Source organism: Electrophorus electricus, chromosome 21 (genome assembly GCF_041902795.1).
Source record: "Electrophorus electricus isolate QZ-2024a chromosome 21, ASM4190279v1, whole genome shotgun sequence".
Classification (NCBI taxonomy): Eukaryota; Metazoa; Chordata; class Actinopteri; order Gymnotiformes; family Gymnotidae; genus Electrophorus; species Electrophorus electricus.
The window spans coordinates 8,326,030-8,345,537 of record NC_137517.1 but is presented as its reverse complement, the minus strand read 5'-3'; the positions used below and the strand labels follow the sequence as shown (position 1 = coordinate 8,345,537).

The window sequence follows — 19,508 nt, the reverse complement described above, 5'->3', positions numbered from 1 at the left end:
TGTTGATTGGTTGGTTGTTGGTTAAAATGATTTTATCTATAATATGCACAATTCTATGTAATATGATTGGTCCTGTCTGGTTTTCAGGCAGAAGGGTGCCAAGTGCAAATTCATAAGAAATGAGGGTTTTAATTCAATTCTGAATTCTAAAAACTCAGCAGGGCAAAACAGGACAGATGCAGATGAAGTCTAGGGGGAAAAAACAGAGTAATCCAAAAATTGGAAGAGCTGGGTCAATTCAGTAAACAGGGAAATCTGATCTGATTAGGTTACTTGGAGGATCATGGGAGTAGGAGTCCACAGAGGCAGTGAGAAGACATATTGCATCATTTGGCAAAAAAAAAATTGAAATAATTTTGTTAAATGTATAGGGCTTGTTTGAAAATGTGTTTTTAAAATAAATGAATGACTGTAAATAACAGTAAGATTTATTAAATATTGCACTAAACAAAGTAGTTATCATTTTATCCCAACAGTACATGGACAAAAGGTCCATGACGAGTAGGTGAAGCATTTCAGAATTTCTCCTTAATTTGCAAGTTGAGATTTTATGCAAAATACTGCATTGGACAGTATTCCTATATGACCTGTGGTAAAAAAAATAAAATAAAATAGTAATAATAAAAAATTAAAAATAATAATAATAATTGAAACAATTTGTCTTATATTTCAGTTAGTGTCTGTGCTACCTTAAAAGTTTAAATGAGAAAAAAAAACTATTATTAAAACTGAGTAAAAATGCAACCTTACTAAACTTTTGGGTGAAGTTTTTCATTACTTGAAAATAAGTTGTAGTAGCCAAGTTGTCTTTCAATTACAATTGCATTTTGCAGTTCTATGAGGTCGACAGATTAATTTCAGTTTCAGTTGTTTAGTCATAAATTCTTCTCCATGTCAACTTATTATAAGCAAATATTTGAGTAAACTGGACTTTCAAGGATAACATCTTTTTTTAAAAATACATTTTAAGTTAGTTTAAATTAGTTCACAAAACAAATAATTTTGTTCAAATATTGTATCATTAAAAGATTACACAGCACAGTAATGTTAGTTTGCAGAACAAATGCTGGGGTTACTTAGTCTGTCAAGTTGGTAAATCTTAAATTTTAAGCTAAATAGATCAAACTTTTTTTTAATCAAGAACCAATTGGATAAAATAGAAAGCAAGCTGCTCAGTAATTTATTAAAACAGGACGGGCTACAACAAAAATATTTCCAATTATAATTGCCTGGTATGATTCTACTTTGTAAGGTTGGCTCAAACCCAGGTCAGCTAGGTAATGACACCAACAGCCTACTGGGTGAGCAACCACGCTCTAACAATAGTGGGCCTGTGTGGAGAACAGTTAGATGTTGGATCAGGTAAAACAAAAGGAAAAAACTAAACACCACACCGAGCATAGAAAAAGGGAGAACAAAGGACGCCACAGGAAGAAATGGAACCCCCGATGCACTGGGGAAAACCAAACTAAAACTTCCCAAACAAAACAAGAAAATGGGGAGGAACTTGAATGGCTAAGGGAAGGCTTGGGAGACAGACTCGAGAGGGGACATGTAAAAACACGAACACCCTTGCAGACAAGAAGTGAGGTGTAGCACAAGGGCTAGCAGACCTCGATACCCAGATTTACCAGCTATGAGCTTGGCTCAGAACTATGGAAAAGACCCAGCACTGAATGACTGGGTCACTGGGCTTATATAAGGTCTAGCCTAGCTGTTGGGTGTTAAGCCTGATTAGTGGTGTGCCTGACTTGAGGCCTCCCTCTGGCCGGATGGGGCCTTGGCCTGGCACCAACCCTTACAGATTTAAACCTTTGCTGAGAGGAATGTAAGGGTGTTAGCAACCTGAACTGCAGTTTGCTGAAAAACAGCAAACCTCAGTCAGGTTCAACATTTGAATAGGATGTAAAACCCTAAAAAATTAAAAAGCATTACAAAATACATCAGAGACATTTTTACACACATCCTGATTTCTTTATTGCTTGGATAAGATGTATTTGGAACTTGCACAAAACATAAACCTTGGCCAGAGTGCCTTAAGACAGCTTTGAAAGCCTCAAAGTATTATAGGATGTTTTACGAAAAATTAAATGGCTAATTATCTTCATATTTCTAGCAAATCAACTCTCAACAATGACAACTATAATAATATCTTCACATACATGTACTACTCTTAAAGAAGCCCAAAGCCCTGCAAAAGAATGTGGAATGATGTGGAGAGAAATGTTTTGGTATGTACCCAAATGAAATTGTAGAAGGGATAGTCAATATATTGTACTTCTGAAAAAGTGAACAACTGCATTTACAAAACATAACTTTCTGAGTTCTGAGAGAAAAAAATACAGTACTGTGTAAAAGTGTTAGACCACAATTCGATTTGTTGTTTTGTCACGGTGTGCTCTGCATCTAGAAGGAGGGACACTACCACTCATTCACACACACCACACCTGCTCCCAAGCACTTGATTACTAATCCTGTGCCACTGTCCTTAGTTTTTCCCCCTCTATATAAGATCGCAGGTTTTTGGTTATATTCTAATAAAGAGACTGAGAAATAAATATATGTGATAATTATACCATTAGTCAAATGTTAAATCTAATGGTGAGACTTTTGCACAGTACTGTGTATATCTTATGCCTAAACTGAAACATACAAGAAAAATAAACAACAACAAAAACCCTACAAACCTGCATATAGCAAAAATATTTTTGTAACATTGAGCGATCACGAAGCAGACGAAAATGCTGAGATTTATTATAGGCAAAGTCAGGGTTATAATAATAGTCTAGAGTCAATTTACCAGCATGAACAGTACCGGGAAACATAACACACAAGAAAAACAAGAACGCACAATAACAGAACAGGCTATAATGAGGAACACAAACTACACAACACAGAGACTAAGTACAATCAGAGGCTTAGACTAACAATGACCAGTGACAAGGAAGGAATAGATCCAAAACAAGGAAGCACATGGAAAAGAAAACGGGAAGTGAACAAAGACACAAGATAGGGTTGCCAAGGTGGCAGGGATGCTAGAGAGGGGGCCAAACATGACAGCTTTCAAGTATTGTACTGTCACTTGTTCTGTCAAATTGCCCATCCCTACATTATAATCATCTCCAAAACTTTAGTTTCTAAAAAGTAAAAGGCCATTCATCACATTTATCAAATAGATTCTGGTTCAGAAAATGCAGTGATGTGTACAGATAGTTGTAGTTTAGGGGAAAACCAGAAGAAGGCTAAAGTGATTTTAAGGTGGAGGGTTATAGAGCATTTGTCCAACTAGCTTTGTACTTTATCTATGTAGAGTTGAATTTTCAGAGACTGCACCCATGCAAAGGTGTACTTGGAGATTCATGCATATTCCATATTAACGGAATACAGGCGGCCAAACAGGTATGCAAATTCTAGTGGTAAATCTGCAATATTCTTAACAACAATGGCATCTAGGATTATTGCAATGTTTGTGACTTTTGTCCGAGTAAGGATTCCAATTTTTATATCTTTTGTGTATCATTCCTCAGCGTCCGTGTCCTGAGAGAGGGAGAGGGAGAGAGAAAGAACAAGCAAGAGAATGAACATTTAATGTATTTATATTGTGAATCCAAGAAATAAAGCATGCATAGATACTAATCAGATTCATCTGGTCATCTGGGGATGCATAAAATGGTACCTACTTACTGCTGTATCACACCTGAGACCTTAGATAAAGCAAAATAGATTTAGTAGGAAAAAGAACTTCCGTGCACAAGAAGGACCCAGTCTCAGTCACAGAGTAACTGAGAGTTGAGAGGCCTTGAACAGACTCTCACACACAACTTTATATCTCCCTCGCCATCCATGGTTGCATGTGTCAGAACTAGTTTCAACATTCCATATTTGGTAAGTACCGTTCTTACACAGATCATCTTTTTTAGTTTCAGTAACTTTCCACTTAGGACTTGGAGTTATTAATGATACTCTTTAGACTCATTCTATACAAACATAAAGTCTTAACTACTAAAATACAAATGCATAATACTGAAACAAATTTTCATCACACTGTCATGGCTGGCCCCTGTCATAGCTTCCATATGTAATATCCTAGCCCTTGTTTGTATTTCCTAGTTGTTCATGATTCCTAGCCTTGCATTAATTCTAGCTTTCATTTTCATAGCCCCTATTTGTTATCATTTGCTTTTTGTTTGTTTATTTATAATTTATTCCTGGACTCTACATGTTGGCTCTATGACTCTGGATTGTTACAACGACTACACCTCTAGATTTATCCATAATAAATCTCATTCTTCTCTGCACATGCATCCAGTCCTTACCACTCAACTTTACGCACACGTCCCCCCCATTTTTCTCATTTTTTTACAACTTCACTGCACAACAAATTTGTTTCAAGTATTGACAGAACTAAGCATCAGCAATGATAATACAAAATATGTTTCAAGTTATCACATCACAAATGTTCCTGGAAATAAGCTAAAGCTGTTTTTTTATGACCATAGACACTCATATTGTAGCAAGCATAACTAAAAACATTTGTAAGCATATTGATGCCATTTCATCTTCATTATGATAGGGTGGAACCCAATCAGTGGTCGGATATGAAAACAAATCAAATTTTATTTATATAGTGCTTTTTTACAACAGATATTGTCACAAAGCAGCTTTACAGATGTCTGAGTCCAAGCCTCCAATGAGCAAGCAAAGGGTGACAGTGACAAGGAAGGACCATGGTATGGCAGCTGAAATGGGTTGAGGCTCAGTAACAGCAAGACATCAGGAGTAGGTGTACCTCGGCAGAAAGACAGAAAACATTATTATTAGGCATGTCCAGGTACAAGGGTGTGTAAATTATGGAACTATAATGTGATCTAGCTATGCCAGCATAAAAGGATAGAGCCAGAAGGAACCACAGGCATGAGGGAAACCTGGAACATCAGCAGTCTGGTGCTGTCAGTCAACAAACTTGTGTGACAAAAGAGAGCTGCAGTGACAGCATCATAACATCTCAGTTTACCAGAACTCTCAATGCTCATGGACCCCCAGATCTACACCTTTACCTAAGATGGGAAATTGTTAATAAAATGCCTGACTGTACAGGTTTTCAGCCTAGCCAAAATTATTGAGAATGTGTCTAAATCTCGAACATTTATAGGAAATGTATTCCATAGTGTGGGAGCTTTATCTGTGGTAGATTTTCTTATTCTTGGTACTAGTAAAGAGCCTGCACATTTTGATCTAAGCAGGCGTGTTGGATCATAATGCACTAGGAGTTCTCCAAGGTACTGTGGGGCAAGACCATTGCTTTGTAGGTTATTAGAAGTATTTTATAATCAATACAAGATTTTACTGGGAGCCAATGTATCGTAGCTAAGATAGGAGTTGTAACGCTAAGTGGTATGAAGGCGGACGCATGTGCGGAGAAGAGCGAGATTTATTAAGGGCAAATCCAGAGTCATCAGAGTAGTGCAGGGTCATAGAGCCAATACGGAGAGTTTTAGAATACATAACAAAAACAAGGGCTAGGATAATCAAAGAAACACAAACCAAAAGCACTCGAAGGAAAACAGGGAAAGCAGGCTACAACAGAAGACGTTAGGGATAACGAAGGTTAGAATAACAAAACAGGCTAACAAACAAAGGCTTTGAAACAAAGACAGGCTTACATACATCCAGTATATTCAAACACAAACGTATGTATTCAAATAAACAATGAACAGCCAAGACACAGGGAACATGACAGGGTTTAAATACATGAACTTAACAAGACTAGAAACGAGGGACAGGTGTAGGAAATCAAAAAAGGGCTGGAGAAAACAAAGCTACAGCATGGAATTAAAATACACAAGACAGGGAAAACATGGAAGCTGGGAGGGACTAATCGTAACAGAAGTGATGTGTTCAAATTTTCTAGTTCTAATAAGAACTATGGCTGCTGCATTTTGAACGAGCTGGATCTTGTTTAGACACTTAATGGTACAGCCAGATAGTAAGGCATTTCAGTTCTCCAATCTTGAAGCATGGACTAGCTTTTCTGCATCATGTTAGAAAGTATGTTCCTAATCTTTGCAATGTTCCTAAGATGGAGAACGGCAATCCTAGAAATATCATTTCCATGAGCTTCAAACAAGAGACTGTGATACATATTTAACTCCAAGATCTTTAACTGTTAGAGATGTGATTGGGAGGCCATTGAGTTTCATTAAGTAATTAGAGAGCAAAGACCTAGCTGTCTCTGGACTTAAAAGAAGCACCTCTGTTTTGTCAGGATTAAGTGAGAGAAAGTTTCTCAACATGCAGTGTCTGACGTCCTTTATGCATTCCCCAATAATACTAAAATGTGAAGGTATTTTCCCTCATCTTGCGGTGCCTGCCTCATCTTAAAAAAAGAACCGTGAGTGGGAGAGAGCAAGTGATTGTGTAAGTAAACAGACATTTATATTCCCTCTGTGTGGCCGTTCGGGAGTTCTCCTCTAGCATAACAATATTTCAGAAGGACTCGAAATAGCTTTGTTACGACGGTGCAAATCAGTAGCCTGCTGATAGTGAGGCCCCTATTGCTCAGACGTGAGATTAGGGACGTCTAGGAGACAGAATAGGCCCAGACCTGGGAGGAGAATCAGTCCAAGAGCGAACGGAACATAAGATACATTAATGGGACTAAATTACAGCAGCGCATGCATTGAGAGAGTAATAAAATGGGATCCCAAAATACTAAATTAATGCAATATGACCCGTCCGAGTGGAACCAGCCCTTACATAATGACATGCAAAGGGACTACGAGGAGAGTGCCCTAAGGTGGTTGCCCATATGGGTATATTATTATGGATTCCCTCGAAATGGGAGCTTGAGTGTGAAACTGCTTAAAAATATACTTAGACGTATGGAAAACCGACCAGGGGATTCTGGTCAGCGTAAGGTATGGGATAGACACCATGGGAATATTATAGCAAGTCTTAAAATGTGGATAACAGAAAAAAAAAAAAAAAAAAAAAACTAAGGGGACTGGGGGGGGGGGGGGGGGGGGATCTAACTCCACTTCTCAGTGTGTGTCCTCCAGAGCCGATCCCGATCTCGACTCCGCTCCACCGCAACGGAAACCAGCAGCCGTGGTGCCTGATCCAGTGGCAGCGGAACGTCCACCCGCCTATGGACTGCCTCATGCGGGACTGCACACTGGTCTCATAAAAGAAGCCCAAGCCATAGAACGAAGGCATCACCCTCAGAGCGGTTAACCAGGAAATGGATGCTGACACCTCATTCGGACTCAGCAGACTGGCTGAAGACTAAGCCAGACATCATGAAGCTCAAATTCAAAGAACAGAGCAGACAACATGGATCAAGCCATGCTCACCATGATGCAACAAGTGGCTTCCAGGGGAGAGGACGAGAAAGGGAGCAAGATGCTCCAGGAGGGAGAGACGTCATGGAGAAATCGATGTTACAACTATGGAAAAGAAGGACATTCTTTCAGAGACTGTCCCTGACCCAGACAGCCAAGCTGCGAGAAATGATCTGGAAGAGGTGGACTGACGGGCGGAGGAGAGGTGGGACGGCTGTAAGGGACCACCAACCCCATCAGAAAAAAAGGAAGTGCCAGATTTTTATTCTATGTATTCTCAGCAATTAAGTAAGGGACCCCTAGCATTACCCCAAGTAATTTTAACCATTAACGGTAAACAATTGAAGTTTTTAGTAGATAGCGGTGCAACGCACTCAGTAATTCAAGCCAATGGAATTAATGGAATTAAGCCAATGTCTATAATGGGTGCAAGTGGAAAGGTGGTGCATGAGAGAATGTCTGCGCCTCTCCAATGTCAGGTGGGGGAACGAAAATTTCGACATGGGTTCCTTATTTCCTCTGTGTGCCCAATCAACCTGCTGGCTCTAGATTTGATGTGCAAATTGAGTTGTACTTTAGTAAGATCCCCAAAGGGACTCAGTGTTACCTTCACAGAAGGCAAAGCCAATGCACAGATGGTGCAGCTGGGAGAGGGGGAGCCGGGATATATCTACGAGTGGGGGTTGCAAGGTGGGTCAAGGAAAATAACCGAACACATGATCGAAACTGCCAGAAGGGCAACTAAGGGAAGATTTAACTATATGAATACTAAATGCTTGCATGTGACTGCATATGTTTTTGATGGTCCAGATGAGCAGTACGCGGAAGCTTTCTTCCATCATAAAAACCTAGAGACCATTAGAACTAAATATTTATATTGGGATGATGATTTTGTAGCTGCGCAAGCTGAACTGTACGGTGGTATGATGTTGAGTACTCCATCCCTCATGTCTCACTAGAAAGAAATAATCCTTTTAGACAATGGTGGGAGGTGGGACCGTGGATAAGGCGAATGAGTTATCTCCACAGATGGGAACCCACTGAACAACCCACTATTCACTATAATTCAGGAGCAGATGCATTCCGAATGACTCTGCCGTATGTAATTACTGCTAACAGAACTGTAGAGCTTACCTCACCTCATCAGAGTGTACCATTAACTAATTTTGCAGCATTAGAATTCGAGCATGATAATTTACTTGAGCAAGGTACCAGATATCTTATGGGCTAAAGAGAAAAATGATGTGGGATTAATCAAAGATTGTGAGCCAGTGCAGATTACACCAAAGGGCGTATACAGACTGAGACAACCCCAATACCCATTAAAAAAGGAGGCTATAGAAGGTATCCGACCTATATTCCAATCCCTTCGAGATGCCGTACCACCATATTTCCTGTTAGGAAACCAGGGCGGAGTGGAGATTTGTACAAGATTTACAAGCAGTAAATGCAGCCGTACAAGCGAGGGCGCCTGAAGTGCCAAATCCGCACACCATATTATCACAAATACCAGTCACAAATGACAGTCGATGGTTCACCGTTGTGGATCTGGCGAATGCTTTCTTTAGTGTACCGGTACATCCAGATAGCCAGTTTTGTTTTGCTTTTTCCTTTGAAGGAAAACCCTACACGTTTACGCACCTCTGTCAGGGCTATTGTGAATCACCAACCATTTATAATACAGCATTAAAACAAAGCTTAGAAGGTCTTACCCTTCCTGCCGGCACAACTCTGCTGCAATATGTAAATGATTTATTATTGGCAGCGCCAACAGAGGAGTTGTGCAAGCAAGCCAATTTATGCCTGTTGAAACATTTAGCTGCAGAAGGGCATAAAGATAGTAGAGCAAAATTACAGAACTGTAAACAGGAAGTAACTTTCTTGGGGCATATTATTAAGGGGAATACACACAGGCTGTCTCACAACTGAGCACAAGCTATAATTTCGCTACCTAATCCGACCACAAAGAAACAGGTGTTGTCTTTCCTGGGCATGTGTTCCTACTGCCGCATGTTTATTCCATCCTATGCAGAATTGGAGGGACCGTTACGAGCCATCATTCCCACTATAGCCAGGAATGCGATGCAGCTGGCCTGGACCCCAGAGGCGGAAAAGGCATTTGTAGAATTGAAACAAGCACTACAAAGCCTGCCTGCCCTAGGTTTAGCAGATCCCAACAAACCTTTCACTCAGATGGTAGATGAGAAAGGTGGCTATATGACATTGGTTCTATGCCAGAAACATGGAACACATCAAAGACCGGTAGCTTACTTTTCGGCAAAATTAGACGCACAAGGGCTACCAGCCTGCATCAGAGCAATAGCAGCTGCTGAGAAGGCTACTACTCCCATCTTACTGTTTTAGTCCCACACGCAGTACACCGAATACTGCAGGACCAAAGAGTGTCACACTTATCAGCCCAGCGGTGGCTGAGATACCACACTACCCTCTTAGACATGCCTAATATAACTGTCAAAAGGTGTATAACACTGAACCCAGCTACACTCCTTCCTACAGAGGAGGATGGAGATCCACATGACTGCACAGCAGTCTTAGCTGAAGTATGTACACTGCGGGTTGATCTCTTTGAAGAAGCCATAAGTAACCCACACCTATGCCTCTATGTGGATGGGTCAGCAAAAAAGGACGACACAGGGGTAAAGAGGGCAACATATGCTGTAGTAACATATCATGAAATACTTAAAACAGAAGTATTACCATCCTCCTATTCAGCACAGGCTGCAAAACTAGTAGCACTGATGGAAGCATGCAAACTAGCTGCAGACAAAACTGTTAATGTCTATACTGATTCCAGATATGCTTGGGTGGTAGTTCACGATTTTGGAGCCATATGGAAACATAGGCAATTCCTAACAAGCTCAGGCAACTATATTAGACATCACCATCTTGTCAATACACTGCTAGAAGCCATTTTGCTGCCAAAAACAATTGCAGATGTTAAGTGTGCAGCGCATAGCACCACAGAAGACCAAATCAGCAAAGGGAATAATTTCGCAGACAAAGTAGCAAAGGCAACTGCAACTAAAACCGCTGTGCAAGCAGTACAGGAAACAGCTGCTACCCCGCAAGCCACATTACAGGAGATTCAGTCAGGGTCTACCGCCACCGAACGCACTAGGTGGAGACAACTAGACTGCACAGTGTCCGATGGTGTTTGGACACACACACCTACAGGCAAACCTTGCCTACCCAAATCATACATGCAGGGCCTAATTAGAATTGCTCATGGGTGTAGCCATATGAGCAAACGGGGAATCGTGGACAGCATATCAAAGTACTGATTTGCGCCAGGACTCACAACACTTGTGCCAAGACTCACAACGCTGTCTTGTTTGTGCGCAACACTCCCCAAAAGGAACCACCACACAGACCCCAGTAGTGGGGCACCCGCCAGCAACCGAACCATTTCAACATTGGCAGGTTGATTTTGTTGAATTAACCCAAGCAGAAGGTAAGAAGTATATGCTGGTGTGCGTGTGTATGTTTAGTAAGTGGGTAGAAGCATTTCCCACTACCAAGTAAGATACACAAACGGTAGCTAAAATGTTCCTAAGGGAAATCATTCCTAGGTGGGGCCTACCAAAGCGTATCTCAAGTGACAACGGCACACTGTTCGTACATCAAGGCCTCATAGAACTAACCAAACATCTAGGTATTGATATGAAGAAACACTGCAGTTACCACCCCGCTAGCGCAGGGGCGGTAGAGCTGGCTAACGGCACTCTGAAAGTGGGATTAGCAAAAATGTGTCAACAGACAGGACTTAACTGGGCTCAGTGTTTACCATTAGTCCTGTGGCAAATGCGAACTAGACCCCAAAAGAGCACGATGCTCAGTGCCTTTGAGACGGTTTTTGGCAGACCACCCAATACAGGTGTAGGGCCTCCACTGATGGATAACGTACTCCTAACCGATTCCATAGTACAGTACTGCATGTCATTGCACCATGCTCTGTCAGTTGTATCCAAACAGGTGCAAGTTGTCCTGCCAAGCCCTGCAGACAAGCACCTTCATGATATCATGACATCACACACACTGTAAGAAGACTCCGACACCAGCCCCAACTCCAAGCAGCAGTATCCCAACAGACTAGGTTGGAATTGTGCTGAGTAGGGTGTTGAAGGCAAGGCGTACCCTTTCGACACTCGGAACCGTCAAGAAACCTATAAGATGGGTGTGTCAGTGCTTGTGAGGTCTGGCATAGTGTCCACTTGAGTACATCTGAACGTATAACCTGGGATACCTCTTCCTCCCGTTATTGCACCAGGCTAAACAACGGATATTTTAGCACCTCTAACAAGGAATAAATCCCATGGTATCAAGCCTTCAATAAGCCATTGCAGCAGACGATTACACGTCATCTAGAAGAAAACATCACAAAGCAGTGTCAAATCATTAGGGTTCCGTCTGATTCTTATGATTATTCTGAAAACAGAAAATAAGCATGGGACATCAGAACCGATAGCGAAGTTAAACAATCAACCAATCTTACTAATGCCATTCAGATAATGTTATGAGGAAACTGGAATATGACTAATCCTAATGGTAGCTATCTGTGCTGTATAGAAAGGGTGGGAGCTGACATTTGTGTGCCACTGACACGCAGAGAAAATCACACACAGCTATCACAGTCAGAACACAGACTACATATTAATATGGACTGTAATTCCTCTGAGAAACACAGACGTAGGAGAAATGAACATGACACTCTCTATGTGCCAGGTTATTAACCAGACCTCAAACTGTTCCAGCCCCACTAACCCTGCACCACCAAAAATGATGCTGCATGTGGCAGCTAGAAAGGGTGAGATATGTTTATGCCAAATGAAGCAGCAGGTGCCGGTAGGTTGGTCCAGATGCGTCAACTATGTGCAGGTGCACAGCAATGGCACTTGCAGTGACTCCAATAGCAGTTCCTTGTGGAATTGCTCCATGACAACCCTGCAGGGATATCGGAATATAATGTGGGTCTGTGATTCGGTGGCCTATGGTGAATTACCACATAATTGGACTGGTTGTTGTTATCCAGCTATAGTGCGCCCAAGGACGCAGATGTAAACACTTCCCCATGCCAAGCAGCACAGGGCGAACAGAGACATAACCAGCACAGACTATCGTGGTAGAATTCTGAGGGACCCATGGACCACTCCGGATGAAACTATTGGCTGGTCCCTATTTCTGGGCGGTGGTACAGTAGCAGCCCTGCAAAAGATCAATGGCTTAGCTTATCAGTTACTGCAAGTAGTCAATGACACCTTAGCAGCCATAGTAGCTTTAAAACTAGAACAGCAAGCAATAAGGGCAGCTGTTTTGCAACATAGAATGGTATTAGATCTCCTAACCATGAAGGAAGGAGGGGTGTGCAAAATGATCAACATTTCTTGCTGTTTTTACATTCCAGATCTCAGCGCTAATATTACTGATTATATGAATCATATGTGATCTGCCATCACTCCACCGCCTGCAGTTCCAGGTGGATTCTGGGACTGGCTAACGGCTTGGTTGGGCAGTTGGGCAGCGAACCTAGCGGCTATAGCGTTGCCCATTCTGCTACCCCTTCTTCTTCTGTGTATCCCTCCTTTTTTGTCACTGTGTGTCAGACGTCTTTCTAGTGTGTTCACCACGCCAGCTCTCAGCGGTCATGCCAATGACCAACCCCACGTCTGTGAAGACATTTCGCTCCCCAAGATGGGTGGTGCTGGTGACCCACATGAAGACATCGTAGTGTTATTTGCTGAATAAATGTGTGATCATGTGTGATATAGAATCAAAGGGGGAGATGTCGTGGAAATTTACTTTGCTTTACTTTGCTTTATGTTTCTATAGTCACAGCATAACGGTCTGCAGATAAGAGTGTGAGTCAGGGACATCAGCGGCTCACATGCACGCACTGTTCTAACCATAGAGATAGAACATAGAGATAGAGGAATCCTTGAGCGCTCAGACTAATCAAAGCAAGAATTAGCAGATATACCGTAGGAGTCGTTTTTTTCTCTTTTCTATTCGCTTTGGGCGTTACTGCCACTGTCTGTGTATAAGGGGAGGGGAACTGTACTGCGGTTCAGTTCTCTTTCTCTGTTATACAGGAGACAGAACTCAATAAAATTTTTACTACTCAATGCATAAAGCTGTCTGTGTTTGATGAGCTCTCATTTTTCCACCACACAGTGCAAACTAGCACAGTGTATAATGTCACCTAAAGGTTATAGTATAATGTTATAGTATAATGTCACCTAAAGGTTATAAAGAAAAAAGCAAATGCCCTAGAATGGATCCTTGTGGGACACCATAGCTAACCTTGCTGTGTGCTGAGAAGTCTGAATTTATGTTAACAAACTGGTAGCGACCGGTTAGATAAGATTTAAACCAGCAAAGGGCTATTCCCCTAATCCCAAACAACATCTAGTAAAATGCTGTGATCTATAGTGTCAAATGCTGCACTGAGATCAAGCAATATAAGCAAAGTGACATAACCCTAGTCAGAAGCCAACAAAATGTCAATAACTACTTTAATCAGTGCTGTCTCTGTACTATGATGAGTCCTAAACACTAACTGAAAAACTTCATGTATCTGGTTCTGATTAGGGTTGAGAGATAAGGTGTTCAAGTGGTAATAAGTGCCTTTCTATACTTGAGAATGCTCTCCTTCCATGCAAGCTGGCAGACTTTCAAGTGTTTTGTTTTAAATTGTGAATGTGATCATTATACCAATGTACAAATTTTTTGTCTCTAATTTTTTTATTCTTAAGTGAAGCAACAACATTGACTGTGCAATGAAATATTGATTCTAAGCATTAAGTCATTAAGTCCTGTGTGGTTTGAGGGAATCCTAGTCGCAAATGATAAGTCTGGGAGATTCGCAATTAACTTGGTCTGTCATAAGACTGGCTTATGTTACAGGAAAAAAGAGCAGTGACCTCCCTGGAAGGATGGATACCTTTCCACCCTAAAAGACCAGGCTTGCCCTTCGAATGTGTTCCAAATATCTATAAACCCCCCATTTTTTGGTGAGCACCACTTGGACATCCAGCATTCAGTTAAGATAACCAGCTGTCTATTATTTCACTGTGCCAGATTGAGATGGGACCAGAGCATACTAGAGCATCGGCCATTGCCTTCACTAATTGACACACCTCTGCAATATTATTTTTAGTAATCTCTGAATTGCAAAAGTGTATATCATTGGCTTCTACATGAATAACTTATCTTAGAGAATATCTTAGAGAAGATTACCTGTCCAGTGCTCTAGCCCCAGTATACAGCTAACTACTGCTGCTGGTGTCTCTAAAGGCCTAGCTAATTTCACATGTCACAAAATAAAGTCCCCTATATACCCTACGTGCACCTCCAGTTTAAGATCAACTTGTACTTGTTCATTTTAACACTAGTTATCTGTAACATCCAGGCTTATTTTTCCATCATATAGGTTCCATTTGATCTCATCAAATACAGAAGAAAATGTCAAAAAGAAAATTGTGGTTTACAATGTGTATTTTGATGCTGGAGATTCATTTTCAGTCATAATCTACCTTTCCTGATTCAGCAGGGTCTTGTCTAATAAACACTTTTGAGCATATACATCACCTTACTATGTTGCTACACTGTATTTTCCACTAGGTGTGCTGGACATCTCCAAAGTGTCCAAAAACCTCTCCAAATGCACACAAAGTTATCAGTCACTACACATCGAGAGTGCATGATTCTTTTTGCTAAAACTTCATGTTCAACAACTTACTAAAACACAATATTAGCTTTATAACTTCATTGTTAAAAAACAAGCTAAACAAGCTTCATTGCTATTAGGCTAAAAGGTTATGGTGGGGGAAATACTGTAATACTGTAAATACTGTAATACTGTAAAGAAATAGTATGCTTTCTCATTTATACTTACATTTTCTAGCAGGATTACAAATTTTTCCAGCAGTGAATGGAAACATCCAGTGATCTGCAATGCAAACATTGTAACTAGTCCATGCTAGAAGCCACTAAACCATATCTCAGCTTCCAGCTTATAATTGCACCTAAACAACTCCACATAAACTTCAGCTAAAATATACCTCTTCCTTTCCATGATGTCCAATTGTATTGGCAATTAAATCATTCATTAAAACTATTTATATATCTGCATGTTTCACCAAACAGTGTCACACACATGCACTACACTTTATCTGTTTACAACGCACAAGAGTATGCAAGCTGTGTGCACGGCTGTAACTGGCTAAATGGGTAAACAAATAAGGCAAGTGAGGCATCTACATTTTCGTCTAAGCATCCTCTATTTGTTGAAACAGCTACAAATCACACTACTTGCGCCTGAAAAACACTTGTGAAGTAATTTGATAGACCCACCTCCTTTCCAATTCACACCTTGTCCGCTGTAGCTGTGAATTGCTGTCACTCAAAGAAAATGGCTCTTTATGACCCAACAGAAACCACAGAATCTAAGAAAGGAGAGTCTTCTATTCAGGATCACTGCTACATGAGTATCGTGCATTTTGTGGTAACCACAGGATTGCATATTTTGTCTTAGGTTATAAAGGAAAGAAACACGTTTTTGTACAAAGATGTGAACAAGCAAATAAATAACTTTACTAGCATTCTATATACTTTTTAATATGTCACGCAGTTGCTTTGATGATAATTTAATTTTGTATGACAAAATCTGAAGTTATATTATATTAGAAGCATGTTTTCAAAGCCCATTTAAAAGGACAGGCATGATTGTTGTGCAAATTTACCAAAAAGCAGAGTATTCAGCATGGGATTTCTGGTGAACGGTTGCCATGTAGACAGCTGAAAATCAGTAAGCAGGTACTTATAGTAGTCCTAAGAAATTTTGTGTTGATAGATATACTGTATTTTAAGAATATTTGATGCTATCAAGTGATTTATTTGAGTATGACAGATCAATTCTGCCCACAGGACTGCTAGAGGGCGCAGGTGCAGTAACCAGATAACCAGAGCTCTTTCAACAGGCTTCTCAGTGGGTATCTTGCTGAGTGGGGCAAACCTGTTAGACAGGTGAATGGGAGAGGTGTGCTGCTCCCATTGGAGGGTCGAAGCTTGGCTATTTCATTGTAATGTCACCAATTCACCCCGCTGCGAAGGCTGTAGTGCCAGAGTTGAGGGCTTGTTAACATTGCCTAAGGCATCCAGAAGTTGTACTTCTAATTCCTCGATAGGTCTCAAACTTTCCAAGGTCTGGATGCACACCTCTAGCGCTAGAATCTTTTTCATCAGACTTTTAATTAATCTATAGTTCTCACAAATAAAACTATCCCTAACGACGGACAAAGAATAGTGGCCATGAAAAGAAAAAGAAAAATGTAAACATTACTTACATTTTAGGTGGTTCTTTGGGTGTAGTTTTTGATGACAAAGTAGCTTTCGGTGTCTAGTGGAAATTGCCAGTTTCCAGGTAGAATGTAGTTATTTATAACTGCTAAACTGTTAGAGAGCAATAAAGGGGTAGTATGCCTAAACAGTGGTGTTGGCGCGAAACACCATGTTTCAAATGCAGGAAGCAGCATCCTGGACCAACACATAAGTATATAAATCCAACTGAGTGTCATAAGGATTATAATCAGTTGTCAACCATAGATAATTACTATTAACAAGGGTTTTCACCTGAGCTGAACAGTTACGCAGTCAGTAACACATCTTACAATACACAGGCTGATCAGCACACAGCCACTTTTATGAATAGCACATGTCCTGGATTATGTACCAGTACATTGGTCAGTCTCTGTTTGTCTTGGATTGGAATTGCCTGGGATGGAGGTGAGATCATTGCTGGGAATCCTCTGTTGTCCTCAACAGTGGGTGGTATTACTGAGAAGAAGGCATCCTCTGGATAGGTTCTAATCAGGAACCACCTTGACTCTGCCATCTACTGCTCGTCATCACTTGGGTGCATTGTAATCCCTAAGGGTTGATTGACTGGTATATTTTTCTACTTCTTGTCCCACCTCTCCTGCTGGAGTTTCAGCTTCTGCAGCCCATCAACAGTGGCTTGCATGGGCCCACATCATACAGCCCTCTCCACCAGGGTTGTCACCAGTTTTTCAACTGTTTGGTCCTTGACCACCACCCAATCTCCAGGCTTTAGGTCATGCATCCCCCCCCCCCTTTTGACATATGGTTTTTCCCATGTGACAATTTCACCATCTGTGGGAAATAGTGTCTGAGGAAAAAGGCCTTCCATCAGGGCTGACCTTAGTTTACAGCAATCATGAGCCCAACCTGCTTTTTCATCCTTGGTCGCAGTCATCTGAATTTCCTGTGGAGCAAGTGAGGGTGTAACAGAAGTGCTGAGTATAATTCTTACTTCATCATATGGTTGTTGAACCATTCTTTGGGCAGCTGTATCAGCATGTGTATTTCCTGCAGAAACTGAATTGTCCTTGTTAGTGTATGTCCCACATTTGCATACTGCATTGGCTTTTGGTAGCAGAAGTTCATCAAGCAGTTGAGACACGAGGTTATGGTGTGCTATATGGGCACCCGAGAAAGTGAGGAAATTCCGATGTTTCCAAATCACACCAAAGTCATGCACAACACCAAATGCATATCTGCTATCTATGTAGATTGTTACAGTTTTACCTTCAGCTAGTTTGCATGCTTTGGTCAAGGCCCATAAATCAGCTGTATGCACTGAGAAATGTTTCCCTTGTTCACTAGATACAAGATACCTAAAGCACTTTGAGATTTTGGCCACCAGATGCTGCTAATGTGCAATCTGTCAAAGTTTCGAGCAACAAACTTTATTTTGATACAGGTAAGAAATCTTCAGAAAGCTTTGTTTTGCCATAACTATACACAAATAAGAAAAGAAACAAAGAGACTAAACATAAAACAACAGGCAAGGAAAAAGCAGTCCAAAGCTAACATTAACATGGAAACAATCAACAAACCCAAGCATAGGGAGTCAGAACATGGCCCACAGAACACAAGCATTGTACAATGACCAGCAATAAAAACCAGGAAACACAAAGTTTAAATAGATAAAGTAACAAAGGAAACACACCTGAGAACTATCAAGGCCGGGAATTAATGATGAAACAAGAACAAATCCAGGAACCAAAACATAAGCAAGGAACACACGTCTTTGCGTTGCCATGGGAACGTTGAGCCTTGTGATTAATTTTCTGATAGAAAATTAAATCTAAATACTTTTTTGCATCATAGTTTAATTTTAGTTTAATTTTAATAATATGGTATATATTTTTACGAAGAAAATACATTGCTGTTGCTGTCACGGTACAGCCCCTCCTCCCAAACGTCGGCGTGCGTGCGTGCGTCAGTGTTTGCCATTCATAATAAAGGTGTTAATTTACTTATTGTACATAGTTCAGAAATGTCAGATACAGAGAGAGTTATTCAAATAAAAGAATGTGTAAAGAACAACATTTGACCACCCAACCAAGATGAACAATGTGTAAATGGATCCGTAGTTATGGCTCAAAAATCGTGACAAACATCCTTACAGAGTACAGTAGTAGCAACCTGTTCCTTTTTTCATAAAGGGGGCTGAGAGATGGGGGAGGTTGCCCTCTCCCTTACACACACCAAGTGTCTGTGCCTTATAGACACTTGTGCGTATGTAACTTGCCTCTGAGTCAAATTCACAGCACAGCAATTCCTGCAATCATTATATTGTTTCTCTAACCTATCCAGGAAGATTTGCACTACAATAGGGAGCCCATGTTGAGTATTCCTCTCAAGTTCCTCCCAATATACAGCTTTATATATTACATAATAAATGATGGTTTCAGGTGTGCATTACAAAAGGAGCAATTTGGGCTGATATCTCTTTTCAACTTAAATGGGATATGTGTAATGCTTATGTAATTCTTGTGAAATACTTGTGTAATATTTTTGAACGATTTCCTTTATTTTATTGGTTACTCTAAATTTGTAGGGTAAAGTCCAAATATTTGTCCTGTTCAGATCAGAAATATTACACAGTTCTAATCTTTCACAAATTTGTTCCAGTAAGACATAACAAAGGGAGTAAGACATGACAAATTTTTGAAATATGGCACGAATACCCTTTTGTTTTTGAAACCATAACAGAAGCATATTTTCCCAGCTGGGGTTTTCACTTGGTTAAGATTCTCAACATAAAACCTACAGCATTATTACCCC

General features: G+C 40.7%; 1 long non-coding RNA gene across 4 annotated transcripts; it reads right to left on the bottom strand.

Moving 5' to 3' along the window:
• Positions 1-227: 227 nt before the first annotated feature.
• LOC145652790 (uncharacterized) lies at positions 228-18,471 on the bottom strand. Of its 4 annotated transcripts, none has more exons than XR_014119045.1 (5): positions 16,703-18,471; positions 16,100-16,154; positions 15,711-15,802; positions 15,253-15,306; positions 228-4,789 (listed from the first exon to the last, which is right to left on the bottom strand). It is a non-coding gene; the product is annotated as an uncharacterized LOC145652790 (long non-coding RNA). The 4 variants fall into 4 exon arrangements; XR_014119047.1 differs by lacking the exon at positions 16,100-16,154 and having other exon boundaries at positions 228-3,537; positions 4,668-4,789; XR_014119046.1 differs by lacking the exon at positions 16,100-16,154 and having other exon boundaries at positions 16,703-16,892; positions 16,989-18,471.
• Between the last annotated feature and the right edge of the window lie 1,037 nt (positions 18,472-19,508).